Source organism: Nycticebus coucang, chromosome 8 (assembly GCF_027406575.1).
Source record: "Nycticebus coucang isolate mNycCou1 chromosome 8, mNycCou1.pri, whole genome shotgun sequence".
Taxonomy (NCBI): domain Eukaryota; kingdom Metazoa; phylum Chordata; class Mammalia; order Primates; family Lorisidae; genus Nycticebus; species Nycticebus coucang.
The window spans coordinates 41,426,604-41,441,466 of record NC_069787.1 but is presented as its reverse complement, the minus strand read 5'-3'; the positions used below and the strand labels follow the sequence as shown (position 1 = coordinate 41,441,466).

General features: G+C 42.8%; 1 protein-coding gene across 6 annotated transcripts in view; it reads right to left on the bottom strand.

Moving 5' to 3' along the window:
• The window catches only part of ACOX2 (acyl-CoA oxidase 2), a 29,785-nt gene extending 29,410 nt beyond the window's left edge, over positions 1–375 (bottom strand). For 4 of the 6 annotated variants that reach the window (XM_053600318.1, XM_053600321.1, XM_053600319.1 and 1 more), the window contains exon 1: positions 5–370. The gene's annotated coding sequence lies outside the window, so the exon portion shown is untranslated. Of the gene's footprint in view, positions 1–4 lie in introns of all 6 variants that reach the window. The other 2 variants (XM_053600322.1, XM_053600323.1) reach the window with 2 other exon arrangements.
• Between the last annotated feature and the right edge of the window lie 14,488 nt (positions 376–14,863).

The following is a 14,863-nucleotide window of genomic DNA, read 5'->3' as shown; positions in this document are numbered from 1 at the left end:
TCACCTCTGTCCTGTGCCCGCACTGTAGGCTTGGCCTGGCCTCTCCCTGGCTGCCGACTTAAGCCTCTGGCAGCCTGGGGGCCGGGCCCTTCTCTCCTCCCGCGGAGGGGCTGAAACCCGGAAGTCCAAGGACCCCACCCGGCTCTCGGCCCACGTGGCTGCGCTCGCTGAGTTTCTCTGCCTGCCCCAGCCTCCCAGGTGGGTGTGCTGTGGTGAGCCAGGGCTGCCCCGAGAGGACTGCTGTGAGCCTGAAGCCTTTCGGTCTCAGAGCCAGGGATTCCTTTGAGACTACTTGTGCCAAAAAGCAGCGTATCCCAACTGTGTTTCCAAGGGAAAGCCCGGGTCTTTGCCTCCTTTCCTGATCTTTCATCAAGTGCCCTTCAGGGACTCACGCTGTTAACACCAGGTGAGCTTAATAGGCTCCCCTCAGGTGATCTTTGTGTAAAAGGATCACTCTGTCAGGTGAGTGATTTTCCTCTCCGCAGGTTTCTGCTTTAAAATTTGGCTTGTCTTATGCTTAACATTCCCTGACATTCCCTGGACAAATATTTGTGGGGTACCTGTGGGGCGTGCTAGGTGGGACCCAGAGGGGAACCCGCGCATTTCTGCGAGTGTGACGAAATGCTTAGAGTTTCCTACCTTCATGCATAACGCCCTGGAAAGAAGGATGCACCCCTTATTTTTCAGGTACAGATACAAGCTCAGGGATGGAATGTCACTTTGCTCAGGTTTGCGCAATTAATAGATTACGGAGCTGGAATTTGAACCAGGTTCCTCAGGACAAAGACTGGTTGGTTTTTGACCCTTTTGTGCAAGATTGGGAAAGAAATCAAGACACACCCACAGATGAGTAGCAGACCAAGCCTCCTGTCCTGGCAGGATTCTTGAGAAGTGGTGACCCTGAGCAGGGGTGTCCTCCCCTCCTGGTCTTTAGCCACCCACCTGTGATATAGGACATTTACTCACTAAGGGGCCTCACCACTTCCCACCGCACTCTCAAGGTGGTGTCCAGCTCCTGTCTGCAGGAAGTGGCAGAACCTGTGTCACAGCCTTGAGGATGATCACCTTGCACGTCCTGCTGGGAGAGTGGGGGTTGGACCCTGGCAGTCTCCATTGCTGTGGGTAGTGACAACACAGGGTGGTGGTTTCAGGGAAGATGGCCTTGACCCCAGTGTTTGGAATTGAAAATTCTGGCTACCAGACCAGCTCTGTTAAGGATTTGTGTTATCACTAACGGTGGGCAATTATTTACTTCCTCTCGCCATAGTTTCCACATCTATGGTAATAAACTCCCCCATGTTTAAATTGTTTCTTCACCAGCTTTTGAGTGGACCCTACTCTGTATGTTTTGGACATGATCATTTTGATTTGTTACATTTTTACTATGCAAAATTTCGAAACTGTACAAAGGTAGAGAAAAAAATAAATAATTTACCCACATATACCTAACAACATGCTTTAATAATTATCTTTACACATCTTTTTTTTAAATCTTATTTATTCTTTCATTTTAAAATAGTGCTATTTTTTATTGTTAAATCATAGCTATGTACATTAGTGGAATCAAGGGGTACAATGTGCGGGTTTCATATACAATCTGAAATATTCTCATCAAACTGTTCAATGTAGCCTTCATGGCATTTTCTTAGTTATTATATGTAGACATTTGTATTCTGTATTTAATAAGTTTTGCCTGTACCGAGTCTAAGATGCACCGTAGGTGTGGCCTCACCTATTACCTTCCCTCCACTCTAACCTCCCTCCTCCCTTCCCCTCCCTTGGCCCTTTCCCCATATTCTTGTGCTATAGTTGGGTTATAGCCTTCATGTGAAAGCTATAAATTAGCTTCATAGTAGGGCTGAGTACATTGGATACTTTTTCTTCCATTCCTGAGATACTTTGCTAAGAATATGTTCCAGCTCCATTCATGTAAACATGAAAGAGGTAAAGTCTCCATCTTTCTTTAAGGCTGCATAATATTCCATGGTATACATGTACCACAATTTGCTAGTCCATTCATGGGTCGATGGGCACTTGGGCTTCTTCCATGACTTAGTGATTATGAATTGGGCTGCAATAAACATTCTGGTACAGATGTCTTTGTTCTATTGTGATTTTTGGTCTTCTGGGTATATACCTAGTAAAGGAATTATGGGATCAAATGGCAGGTCTATTTTTAGATCTCTAAGTATTCTCCGAACATCCTTCCAAAAGGAACGTATTAGTGGGCATTCCCACCAGCAGTGTAGAAGTGTGCCCTTTTCTCCACATCCATGTCAACATCTCTGGTTTTGGGATTTTGTTATGTGGGCTACTCTTACTGGGGTTAGGTGATATCTCAAAGTATGTTTGATTTGCATTTCTCTGATGATTAAGGATGATGAGCTTTTTTTCATGTGTTTGTAGATTGTGTGTCTGTCTTCTTCTTTTTTTTTTTTTTTGTAGAGACAGAGTCTCACTTTATGGCCCTAGGTAGAGTGCTGTGGCATCACACAGCTCACAGCAACCTCCAACTCCTGGGCTTAAGCGATTCTCTTGCCTCAGCCTCCCTAGTAGCTGGGACTACAGGCGCCCGCCACAACGCCCAGCTATTTTTTTTTTTTTTGGTTGCACTTCAGCAGGGGTCAGGTTTGAACCTGCCACCCTCGGTATATGGGGCCGGCGCCTTACCGACTGAGCCACAGGCGCCGCCCTGTGTCTGTCTTCTTTAGAGAAGTTTCTCTTCAAGTCCTTTGCCCACCCTGAGATGGGATCACTTGTTCTTTTCTTGCTAATACGTTTGAGTTCTCTATGGATTCTGGTTATTAAACCTTTATCAGAGGTATAACCTGCAAATATTTTCTCCCATTCTGAGGGCTGTCTGCTTGCTTTACTCACTGTGTTCTTGGCTGTGCAGAAGCTTTTTAGTTTGATCAGGTCCCAGTAATGTATTTTTGATACTGCTTCAGTTGCCTGGGGAGTCCCCCTCATAAAGTATTCACCCAGAACTATTCCTTCAAGAGTTTTCCCTGCACTTTCTTCAAGTATTTTTATAATTCCATGTCTTAAGTTTAAATCTTTTATCCAGTGAGAGTCTATCTTAGTTAATGGTGAAAGGTGTGGGTCCAGTTTCAGTCTTCTACAGGTTGCCAGCCAGTTCACCCAGCACCATTTGGTAATAGGGAATCTTTCCCCCACTAAATGTTTTTAATTGGCTTGTCAAAGATCAGATAATGGTAAGCAGCTGGATTCATCTCTTGGTTCTCTATTCTGTTCCAGACATCTACTTCTCTGTTTTTGTGCCAGTACCATGCTGTTTTGATCACTATCGATTTATAGTATAGTCTCAGATGGGGTAGCATAATTCCTCCTGCTTTGTTTTTATTGCTGAGTAATGTTTTGGCTATTCGAGGTTTTTTTCTGATTCCCTATAAAACGAAGTATTATTTTGTCAAGATATTTAAAGTATGACAGTGGAGCTTTAATAGGGATTGCATTAAAATTGTATATTGCTTTCTGTAGTATGGACATTTTAACAATGTTGATTCTTCCCAGCCATGAGCCTGGTATGTTTTTTTCCCATTTGTTAACATTTTCAGCTATTTCTTTTCTTTTTTTTTTTTTTTTTTTTTTTTTATTGTTGGGGATTCATTGAGGGTACAATAAGCCAGTTACACTGATTCCAATTGTTAGGTAAAGTCCCTCTTGCAATCATGTCTTGCCCCCATAAAGTGTGACACACACTAAGGCCCCACCCTCCTCCCTCCATCCCTCTTTCTGCTTCCCCTCCCCATAACCTTAATTGTCATTAATTGTCCTCATATCAAAATTGAGTACATAGGATTCATGCTTCTCCATTCTGGTGATGCTTTACTAAGAATAATGTCTTCCAGCTATTTCTTTTCTTAGAGTTTCATAGTTCTCTTTATAGCGATCTTTCATTTCTTTTGTTAGATGGGCACTACTGTAAATGGAATAGAGTCCTTAACTGTTTTTTCAGCTTGACTATTGTTGGTATATATAAAGGCTACTGATTTATGAATGTTGATTTTGTAACCTGAGCCGCTGCTGTATTCCTTGATCACTTCTAAGAGTTTTGTAGTAGAATCCCTGGTGTTTTCCAGATATACAATCATATCATCTGCGAAGAGCGAACGTTTGATCTCTTCTGACCCTATATGGATACCCTTGATTGCCTTTTCTTCCCCAATCGCAATGGCTAAAACTTCCATTACAATGTTAAAGAGCAGTGGAGACAATGGGCAGCCTTGGATTTTTTGAATTTCTGAGGGGTCTGTTGTTATTTTGTCTTTGTCATTTCTGATTGATGAGATTACAGATTTTACTCTTTTTTTTTCCTGGTTAGGTTAGCCAAAGGTTTATCTATTTTATTGGTCTTTTCAAAAAACCAACTTTTGGATTTATTGATCTGTTGTATAATTCTTTTGTTTTCAATTTCATTTAATTCTGCTTTGATTTTGGTAATTTCTTTTCTTCTGCTGGGTTTGGGGTTGGAATGTTCTTCCGTCTCCAGTTGTATGAGATATCCCATTAAGTTATTAATTTCCTCTCTTTCCGTTTTCTTGAGGAAGGCTTGCAGTGCTATAAATTTCCCTCTTAGGACTGCCTTTGCAGTATCCCAGAGGTTCTAATAATTTGTGTCTTCATTGTTGTTTTGTTCCAAAAATTTGGTGATTTCCTTCTTAATCTCATCTATAACCCATCTATCCTTCAGTATAAGGTTATTTAGCTTCCATGTTTTTGTATGGGTATGCAGAATCCTGTTGTTATTGAGTTCAACTTTTTTTTTTTTTGTAGAGACAGAGTCTCACTGTACCGCCCTCGGTAGAGTGCCGTGGCGTCACACGGCTCACAGCAACCTTTAACTCGTGGGCTTACGTGATTCTCTTGTCTCAGCCTCCCGAGTAGCTGGGACTACAGGTGCCCGCCACAGCGCCCGGCTATTTTTTTGTTGCAGTTTGGCCAGGGCTGGATTTGAACCCGCCACCCTCGGCATATGGGGCTGGCGCCCTACTCACTGAGCCCCAGGCGCCACCCTTGAGTTCAACTTTTATTCCAGGATGGTCTGAGAAGATGCAAGGAATAATTTCTATTTTTTAAAATTTGCTGAGGTTGGATTTGTGACCTAGGATGTGGTTGATTTTGGAGTATGTTCCATGGGCTGATGAGAAAAATGTGTATTCAGTTTTGTTGGGATGAAATTGTTAAGACCAGATGTTGAATAGTTTAGTTTAAATCTAAAATTTCTTTGCTTAGCTTCTTTTTGGAGGATCTATCCAGCACTGCTAGAGGGGTGTTAAAATCTCCAACTACTATGGGACTGGAGGAAATCAAGTTGCTTGTGTCTGTTAGAGTTTCTCTTATAAATTGAGGTGCATTCTGGTTGGGTGCATAAGTATTAATAATTGAAATCTCATCATATTGAGTATTGCCTTTAACAAATATGAAGTGTCCATCCTTATCCTTCCTTATTTTGGTTGGTTTAAAGCCTATTGCATCTGGAATAGGATTGCAACACCTGCTTTTTTCTGGTTTCCATTTGCCTGGAGTATAGATGACCGTCCCTTCACCTTGAGTCTATATTTGTCTTTTAATGAAAGATGAGATTCTTGTATGTAGCAGATATCTGGCTTGAGTTTTTGTATCCAGTCAACCAACCTGTGCCTCTTTAGAGGACAATTTAAACCATTCACATTAATTGAGAATATTGATAAGCCTTTCGAGGGTCCGGTGGACATTTTTAATCCTTTTGTGACTGTGGAAGTTGGAATTTGATCAAAATTTTCTGGGTGGGGTTACTTTTGTGGTGGAGGAGTACGTTGGTCTTTATGGAGGATAGGTCTGAGAATATCCTGGAGAGCTGGTTTAGTTATGGCAAATTTCTTCTACATGTGAATGTTGTTAAAGTATTTAATTTTGCCATCATAAATGAAACTCAGTTTTGCTGGGTACAGGATCCTGGGTTGAAAGTTATTTTGTTTTAGGAGATGAAAAGTTGATGAGCATCCTCTTTTAGCTTGAAAGGTTTCAGCAGAGAGATCAGCAGTTATACTAATATTCTTCCCCTTGTAGGTGATGTTTTTCTTTCGTCTGGCTGCTTTCAGAATTTTCTCCTTCATATTAACTTTAGTGAAATTATGATGTGTCTGGGGGATGTCTTATTTGGGTTGAGTCGTGCTGGAGTTCTGAAACTGCTATCTGAATTTCAGAATCTCTTGGCATGTCTGGAAAGTTCTCTTTCATAGTCTCACGGAGAAAAGACTCTGTGCCTTGTGAAGCCACTTTGTCGCTTTTGGGGATCCCTATAAGACAAATATTGGTTTTCTTCGAATTATCCCAGAGCTCTCTGAGAGAGTGATCTGTTTTTGCCCTCCCTTTCTCTTCCTCTTTGAGAGTTTGGGAGTGTTCAAAAGCTTTTTTTCTTTTTTGTAGAGACAGGGTCTCACTTTATGGCCCTCGGTAGAGTGCCGTGGCCTCACACAGCTCACAGCAACCTCCAACTCCTGGGCTTAGGCGATTCTCTTGCCTCAGCCTCCCGAGTAACTGGGACCACAGGCGCCTGCCACAACGCCCAGCTATTTTTTTGGTTGCAGTTTGGCCAGGGCCGGGTTTGAACCCGCCACCCTCGGTATATGGGGCCGGCGCCTTACCGACTGAGCCACAGGCACCGCCCGAGTGTTCGAAAGCTTTGTCTTCGATGTCAGAAATCCTTTCTTCTGCTTGCTCCATTCTGTTATTGAGGGATTCGACTGTGTTTCTCAGATCTTTGAGGCCTGCAACTTCTTATCTCAATGTGTCAAAATCTTTGGTCATTATGTCTTTGAATTCATTGAATTCTTGAGATATCTTTTGGGTTACTGCTTGGAATTCTAGTTCGATCTTATTTGCTATCCAGATTCTGAATTCGATTTCTGACATCTTAGCTATTTGTTTGTGCATGGGATCTTGTGCTGTGTCTGCCCCATTGATCCTTGGGGGGGGGTTGATCTACTCTGATTATTCATATTGCCAGAGTTTATCCATTGATTTCGCCTCATGATTGTTTTTTCACCATTGCCTCTAGCTATCCTCAGAGTTGGGGAGGTGCCTCTCCAAGATTAGACCCCAGCGGGATCACTCTATTGTTGCTGGAACTTTGTAGGGAGTGACCCTGCGTAGCTCCTCTGGGGCTGCCCCAGCCAGGGAGTTCTAGTTGTGCAAGCAGCTCTGGAGTGTGACACACCTGGATCCAGCAACAGGGCAGGGGGCTGGGGGGTGGGTGCACACGGTTCTGGGAGTGCCTGGCGCCCAGTGACTTTGGCTCAGTGAGGCCAAGGCTCCAGCAGTCTCTGGCCAGGAGAAGGGCTCTGCACAGAGGCAGGAGGGCTCCGGAGGGCATGTGGCTACCAGAGTCCCTGGCCATACGAGCAGGCCAGTATGGAGGCAGGTAGGGTACAGGAGGGAGGATGCGAGGTTGCAAGGCTCCCAGAGTTCGTGGTCAGGGCATGCGAGGCCCAGCAGGTGCAGCTCTTATCAGGGTCTGGGCGGGGGCAGATCACTGATTGTGGCGCAGCTCTTATGGCGGTCCAGCTGCAGCTCTTATGGAGGTCTGGGCCCCGATAGCTGATCATGCGTAACTCTTACGGAAGTCCGGGCCACATCTTGTTTTTTTATTTTAACTTTTTATCTTGAAATAATTTTTAACTTTTAGAAAGTTGAAAAGTTCTTGTATATACTTCATTCAGCTTCCTCTAATGTTAGTATCATACATGGTACAACTCTGAAACTATTACTATGTAATGTTCAGAACTTATTTGTGTCAGAGGTTCCTCAAGATCAACCTCAGGTTCAATGATTTGCTAGAAAGACACACAGAACTCAGAAACTGTTATACTTGTTGCTGCTCAGGGAGGTTCATTTGCCAGCTGCCCAAGAGGAAGCCAATATGGGAAGACAGCTGGATTTACAGCAGACAAAAAACTTAATTTTGCATAGCACTAAGTGGGGAGATGGGAGTCATGTCTCAAATCTGCCTCCCAGAGAATTTTGAAGGTAGGGTTTTCAAGGATAGTTTGGAGGGCCAAGGATTAGGCCAGGGGTCCTCAAACTACGGCCTGTGGGCCACATGCAGTGGTGTGATTGTATTTGTTCCCGTTTTGTTTTTTTTTTACTTCAAAATAAGGTATGTGCAGTGTGCATAGGAATTTGTTCATAGTTTTTGGGTTTTTTTTGAGACAGAGCCTCAAGCTGTCGCCCTGGGTAGAGTGCCGTGGCATCACAGCTCACAGCAACCTCCAACTCCTGGGCTTAAGTGAGTCTCCTGCCTGGGACCACAGGTGCCCACCACAATGCTTGGCTATTTTTTTGGTTGCAGCCATCATTGTTGTTTGGCAGGCCCAGGCTGGATTCGAACCCGCCAGCTCAGGTGTATGTGGCTGGTGCCTTGGCTGCTTGAGCCACAGGTGCTGAGCCCATAGTTTTTTTTTTTTTAAACTATAGTCCAGACCTCCAACGGTCTGAGGGACAGTGAATTGGCTCCCTGTTTAAAAAGTTTGAGGACCCCTGGATTAGGCAGTTAGGTTTGCTAATTGGCTGGGTTTAGGTGGGAACCATCAGTTCCTCACCAGTGCACTGGTAGAGGAGCAAGGTCTGTGGAAGACAGGTTCATAGTGTGGTTCAGGCCAGGCACTTCTGGAGGGCTTGTTGACCAGAGTCCAAGTTCCTCAAACCCCTCAAGGCTAGCAATAGCCTTGTGGTAAACATAGGATGTCTGGTACCCGGAAGGCTCAGGGCTAGGTTTCTGGGGGACCTGTTGACCACAATCCAGGATCCAGGGCACTCCCTTTCAGGTGTTGCAACCACCCTATTATAACAACCTGGGGGCTGAGAATAGAATGCATAGCAACCAAAGATTATTATCACCTGAGTCATCCAGGCATAGACATAAATCACTGAAGCAAGTTAGGCAAGTTTATCCCCATTTTGTTTTGAGACAGAGTCTCAAGCTGTCACCCTGGGTAGAGTGCCATGGTGTCACAGCTCACAGCAACCTCAAACTCTTGGGCTTAAGGGGTTCTCTTGCCTCAGCCTCCCGAGTAGCTGGGACTACAGGCACCCGCCCCAACAACTGGCTATTTTAATTTAATTTAATTTTTTTGTTGCAGTTGTCATTGTTGTTTTAACTGGCCTGGGCTGGATTCGAACCCTCCAGCCTCGGTGTATGTGGCCGGCATCCTACACACCGAGCTATGGGCTCCACCCTATCCCCAATTTTTAAAGCGTAAGTTGTAATCACGTGGTGTGCTGGCATGATTTTCCCTCATTTGTTTCCCTTCTTCTGACTGTTAATGATTACTTGAGGCACCTTGCTTTGAATAACTCGAACTAAGTTTATGCATTATGCTGTTAACATGACTATGATTTTTGATTGAATAAAGAGACCTATGGGAGAATATCCCGGTGCTGCACTTGCTGGTTGCCCTTGAGATGCTGCTGGCTTAGTGTACGCCTCTCACAGGCTCCCATCGGTTATTTCACCTGAGATAACTGACTCTGAGTTTTTTGTCACGTCAAATTCCCTCAGTGCAGATCCTGGCAAATGTCATGGGGACCCAGGCTCCCACAGGGGTCAGCCAATTCACTGGAAGGCAGGATCAGGTTCTTGGGTGGGGATCACAAGACCATTTGACTCAGTTCCTTGGTATAGGCCACCAGCTTGGATGGGTCAGCCAATTCACCAATGCAGCCTCTAGCTCCTCCAGAGGTCAAACTGATACAGTGTGGCCTGAGGACCCACATCACATTGCTAGTATAAACTGCCTGCCATGGTCTGAGGCTCCAGGTATACAAACATGCTCTTTTCTGGTAGGATATCTTAAGAGCTTATACACACAGAGGGCATCTCCCAGGAGCTGTCAAAGGCCAGTCTTTTCTTTGGAATATGCAGAGTTTCAAACATTGCTGAGTTTTGTTAACTGGTTGTTCGCAGATCCTGTTTCTTTCTTCCTCTCTTACTGTCTTCCTTTGTGATTAGATAACTTTCTATAGTGGTATGCTTTGATTTCTTTTCATCTTTTGGGTATTTACCAGAAGACTTTTGTCTGTGGTTATCATGAGGTTTACATAAAATATATTAATAGTTATAACCAGCTATTTTAAGCTAATAGCTTAACTTCAATCACAGAAGATACTTTTACTACTCTCTCAACATTTTATGTTTTTTAAAAACTTTTTTAGGGCGGCACCTGTGGCTCAGTCGGTAAGGCGCCAGCCCCATATACCGAGGGTGGCGGGTTCAAACCCGGCCCCGGCTGAACTACAACCAAAAAAAAAAAAAAAAAAATAGCTGGGCGTTGTGGCGGGCGCCTGTAGTCCCAGCTACTTGGGAGGCTGAGGCAAGAGAATCGCTTAAGTCCAGGAGTTGGAGGTTGCTGTGAGCTGTGTGATGCCATGGCACTCTACCGAGGGCCATAAAGTGAGACTCTGTCTCTACAAAAAAAAAAAAAAAGTTTTTTTATTTTTATTAAAAAATTTATTGACATACAACAGTTGTACATATTTCAGGGGATACATGTGATATTTGATACACCCATATAATGTGTAATGCTCAAATCAAGGCAATTGAAATGCCCATCACTTCAAACGTATATCTTTCCTCATTTTTGGGAAGATTCCAATTGTCCTCTTCTAGCTTTGTTTTTTTTTTTTTTTCTTTCATGGTGGTCATCATAGCTTGCAGCAACCTCAAACTCTTGGGTTCAAGAGATCCTCCTGCCTCAGTCTTCTGAGTAGCTGGGAGTATAGGCACCCAATACAATGCCCAGCAATTTTTTTTCTATTTTTAGTAGAGATGGGGTTTCATTCTTGCTCAGGTAGCTGGTCTTGAACTCCTGAACTCAAGCAATCCATCCCCCTCAGCCTCCCAAAGTGCTAGGATTACAGGTGTGAGTCATCATCCTGGCCTTCTTCTAGCTATTTTGAACTATACAATACATTATTGCTAGCTAGAATTACCCTACTGTACTATTCAACATTAGATTTTCTTTTTTTCTTTCATACCCATTAACCAACATCTCCCTCGCTTCCCAGCTTCTGTTAACCACAAATCCACTTTCTACCTCCATTAAATCCACTGTTGTAGCTCCCACAAATGAGTAGGAACATGCCGTATTTGTCTTTCTGTGACTGGCTTATTTTGCTTACCTTAATGACTTCTAGTTGCGTTCATGTTGCTGCAAACGACAAGATTTCATTTCTTTTATGGCTGAATGCTATTCCATTGCTTATATGTACCACATTTTCTATATCCATTCATCCATTGATGGGCATTTATGTTGATTCCATAGCTCAGTGGTTAGGCACTGGCCATATACAACGGGGCTGGCAGGTTTGAACCCAGCCCAGGCCTGCTAAACAACAATGACAACTACAACAACAACAACAAAACAGCCAGGCTTTGTGGCCAGTGCCTATAGTCCCAGCTACTTGGGAGGCTGAGGCAAGAGACTCGCTTAAGCCCAAGAGTTTGAGGTAGCTATAAGCTGTGACAGTACAGCACTCTACTGAGGGTGACATAGTGAGACTCTGTCTAAAAAAAAAAAAATTATTATCTCAATCTCTTTATTAAGTTTCTCTGATAAATTTCTAATTGCTCCTCTTTGTTATCTTGGAGTCTGTCGAGTTTTATTAGGATTGCTACTTTGGATTCTTGATCTGAGGACTCAGACATTGCTGTCTTATTAGGGTTGATCACTGTCTCCTTGCTTTGAACATTTCGGGAGGCCATCTCCCTCTGTTCGTTGTTTTTTCTTGTGACTATATGTCTATGGGCCAGAATTGAAGTAGTTATTTGTTACTATCTTTTCTGGCTTATTTTGGTCTTTCTAGACAGGCGTCCTCAAACTGCAGCCCGTGGGCCACATGAAGTGATGTGAATTGTATTTGTTCCCGTTTTGTATACTTCAAAATAAGATATGTGCAGTATGCATAGGAATTTGTTCATAGTTTGTTTTTTAAACTATAGTCCGGCCCTCCAACCATCTGAGGGATAGTGAATTGGCCCCCTGTTTAAAAAGTTTGAGGATGCCTATCCTAGGATATGTTTGCTTATAAGTTCTTTGCAGTTACTTTTGAGTCCTCTTAATCCTAAATCACTGTCTTTTTTTTCAGCATTGGATGCTGCCTTAAGCCCATGTTTACTGTGGGTCTCACAAATATTCAGAGTGCTATCCATCCTGAATGGAAGTGTCCCAAAGGGGATACTCCAACTGTGAGGGAAGGCCAGCAGATGTCTGTGTGTTGGAGGTCCATGGAGCTCATCTCCTATATCATGGTGCTACTCAATAGCATCTCTAATTTGGTGTCTCCTTTGGCAGAGATAAAGAGTAGAGTTTCATGTGCTGGAGTTTTTAGTTCCACCTCCCCCATTTAGCTGTCCTCAGGGATTTTTCTTCCTATAGGTTCTTGCAATGCTTCCTGTTGGGTGTGCCAGGAATGGTATTCCTGCTAGGGAATCAAAAATGGTGGGGAAGCTCACTGTCCACCTCAATCTCATCTTTTCCAGTGTAGAAACCAGGAAGGGAGTCAGGGAGGAATTTTTTATATGTAGGACCCAGAAGATTGGTGGAGGGGTCTTATGGAAAGAGAAGTCCATTTCTCTTATCATCTGCTCAGAGTTTTTCACTTCTCTGCAGTCCCAAGGATTGTCTCAGTCTCAGATTTGAGTTCTGTGATATTGCTGATGATAATTGTGGTGATGGATATTTGTTTTTGGTTCTCTGTAGAGGAAAGTAAAGTCAGATTGCTGCTACTCAACCATTTTTTAACATCACTCTATTTTACGTTTTTGATATCACAATTTATATCTTTATATATTGTATATTCTTTGACAAGCTATTATAGCTATAATTATTTGTAACAGTTTTGTCTTTTAACCTTTATCCTAAACATAAAAGTGGTTTAAATACCACCGTTACAGTATTGGAGTATTCTGAATTTGGACTATGTACTTTTAGTAGTGAGTTTTACACTTTCATACATTTTCATGTTACTAATTATTGTCCTTTTCTTTCAGCTTGAAGAACTCTCTTTAGCATTTCTTTGAGGGTAGGTCTAGTGGTGATAGATTCCCTCAGCTTTTGTTTGAGCTTTTGTCCTTTTTCTGAAGGACAGCTTTGCGTATTTTTGGTTGGCAGTGTTTTTCCTTCAGCACTTCAAATACATCATCAATGTATATTGCTGAGAAATTTGTGATAGTTGTATTGGAGTTCCCTTGTATGTGACATGCTTCTTTTTTCCAGCTGTTTTCAGGATCTTGCTTTTATCTTTGATTTTTGAAAGTTTGATTATAATATAATATGTTTTGGTATATCTTGTTTGAATTGAATGCCTGATTGAAGACCTTTGAGCTTGTACCTGGTTATTTATATCTTTCCCCAGATTTGGGAAGTTTTCTGTCATGATTTTTTTTTAATTTTAATTTTAATTTTTTTTTTTTGTAGAGACAGAGTCTCACTTTATGGCCCTTGGTAGAGTGCCATGGCATCACACAGCTCACAGCAACCTCCAATTCCTGGGCTTAAGCTATTCTCTTGCCTCAGCCTCCCAAGTAGCTGGGACTACAGGCGCCTGCCACAATGCCCAGCTATTTTTTGGTTGCAGTTCAGCCGGGGCTGGGTTTGAACCCGCCACCCTCGGTATATGGGGCCTGCGCCTTACCAACTGAGCCACAGGCACCGCCCTCTGTCATGATTTTTCAAAAATAAGCTTTGTTCTCCTTCCTTTTCCTTTGCTCTGGGAGCCCATAATGGTGGCCCATATTTAAATTTCATTTGGAATGTTTTCTGTGTATAAATCTAAATTAATTCTTTCTTAGTATTATTATTCTTTTAAAGAAACATTTAATTTTGCTAGATGAATGAATAAATATTGAGAAATATTGTGTTGCTCTTAATACTTTATAGCCTAACTTCTTATATTTTCTTTTTCTTTTCTTTTTTTTTTTTTTTTGAGACAGAGCCTCAAGCTGTCGCCCTGGGTAGAGGGCCATGGCATCACAGCTCACAGCAACCTCCAACTCCTGGGCTCAAGTGATTCTCTTGCCTCCGCCTCCCAAGTAGCTGGGACTACAGGTGCCTGCCACAATGCCTGGCTCTTTTTTAGTTGCAGCCGTCATTGTTGTTTGGCGGCCCGGGCTGGATTCGAACCCACCAGCTCAGGTGTATGTGGCTGGCACCTTAGCCTCTTGAGCCACAGGCGCTGAGCCATATTTTCTTGATTCTATTTTGGAAATATCAATTCTGGTTCAATATTTCTGCCTTGATATTATGTGGTTTTATAATGAACCTATTGTTACATGATTTGAAATTTTAAAATTTAGTAGAGTTGAGCCCATTATTTATATGCATATACCTATCTCCCTCTTTCTCTCACTGTAATATATTCAATTTTTCATCTTTTGACATTCTTACCTGCTTATTCTTCTGTATGAATTTCTGTAGTGGACATCGATTGTCTTTATTTGCTCAGCAATCCTACTCCCTTTTTCTGGAAAACAAGTCCTTTCTTGTGAAAGGTGATATTTCTTTGGGTGATATTTCTCCCTACCTGTCTAAGGGCAGATGGGTGGATATATGGCTCATGCATGGCCATTTATAGTATTTCAACTCCCCAGTCCAAAGTGATAGGTTCAGGAATAAACACATGATCCAAACTGAGCCAATCAGAGAATGGCTCCACCCCCAAATGGTCCTAGTTGGTTGTGCCAGAGAGAGAGAATGAGAAGTAATGACATGAGATCCTGAATCCAGCCACACCTGAGACTTGATTTTGTGTGTGTTCCAATTTCCTCCTAAAACCAGTTTGAATTGTGTTTCTGTCATTTGAC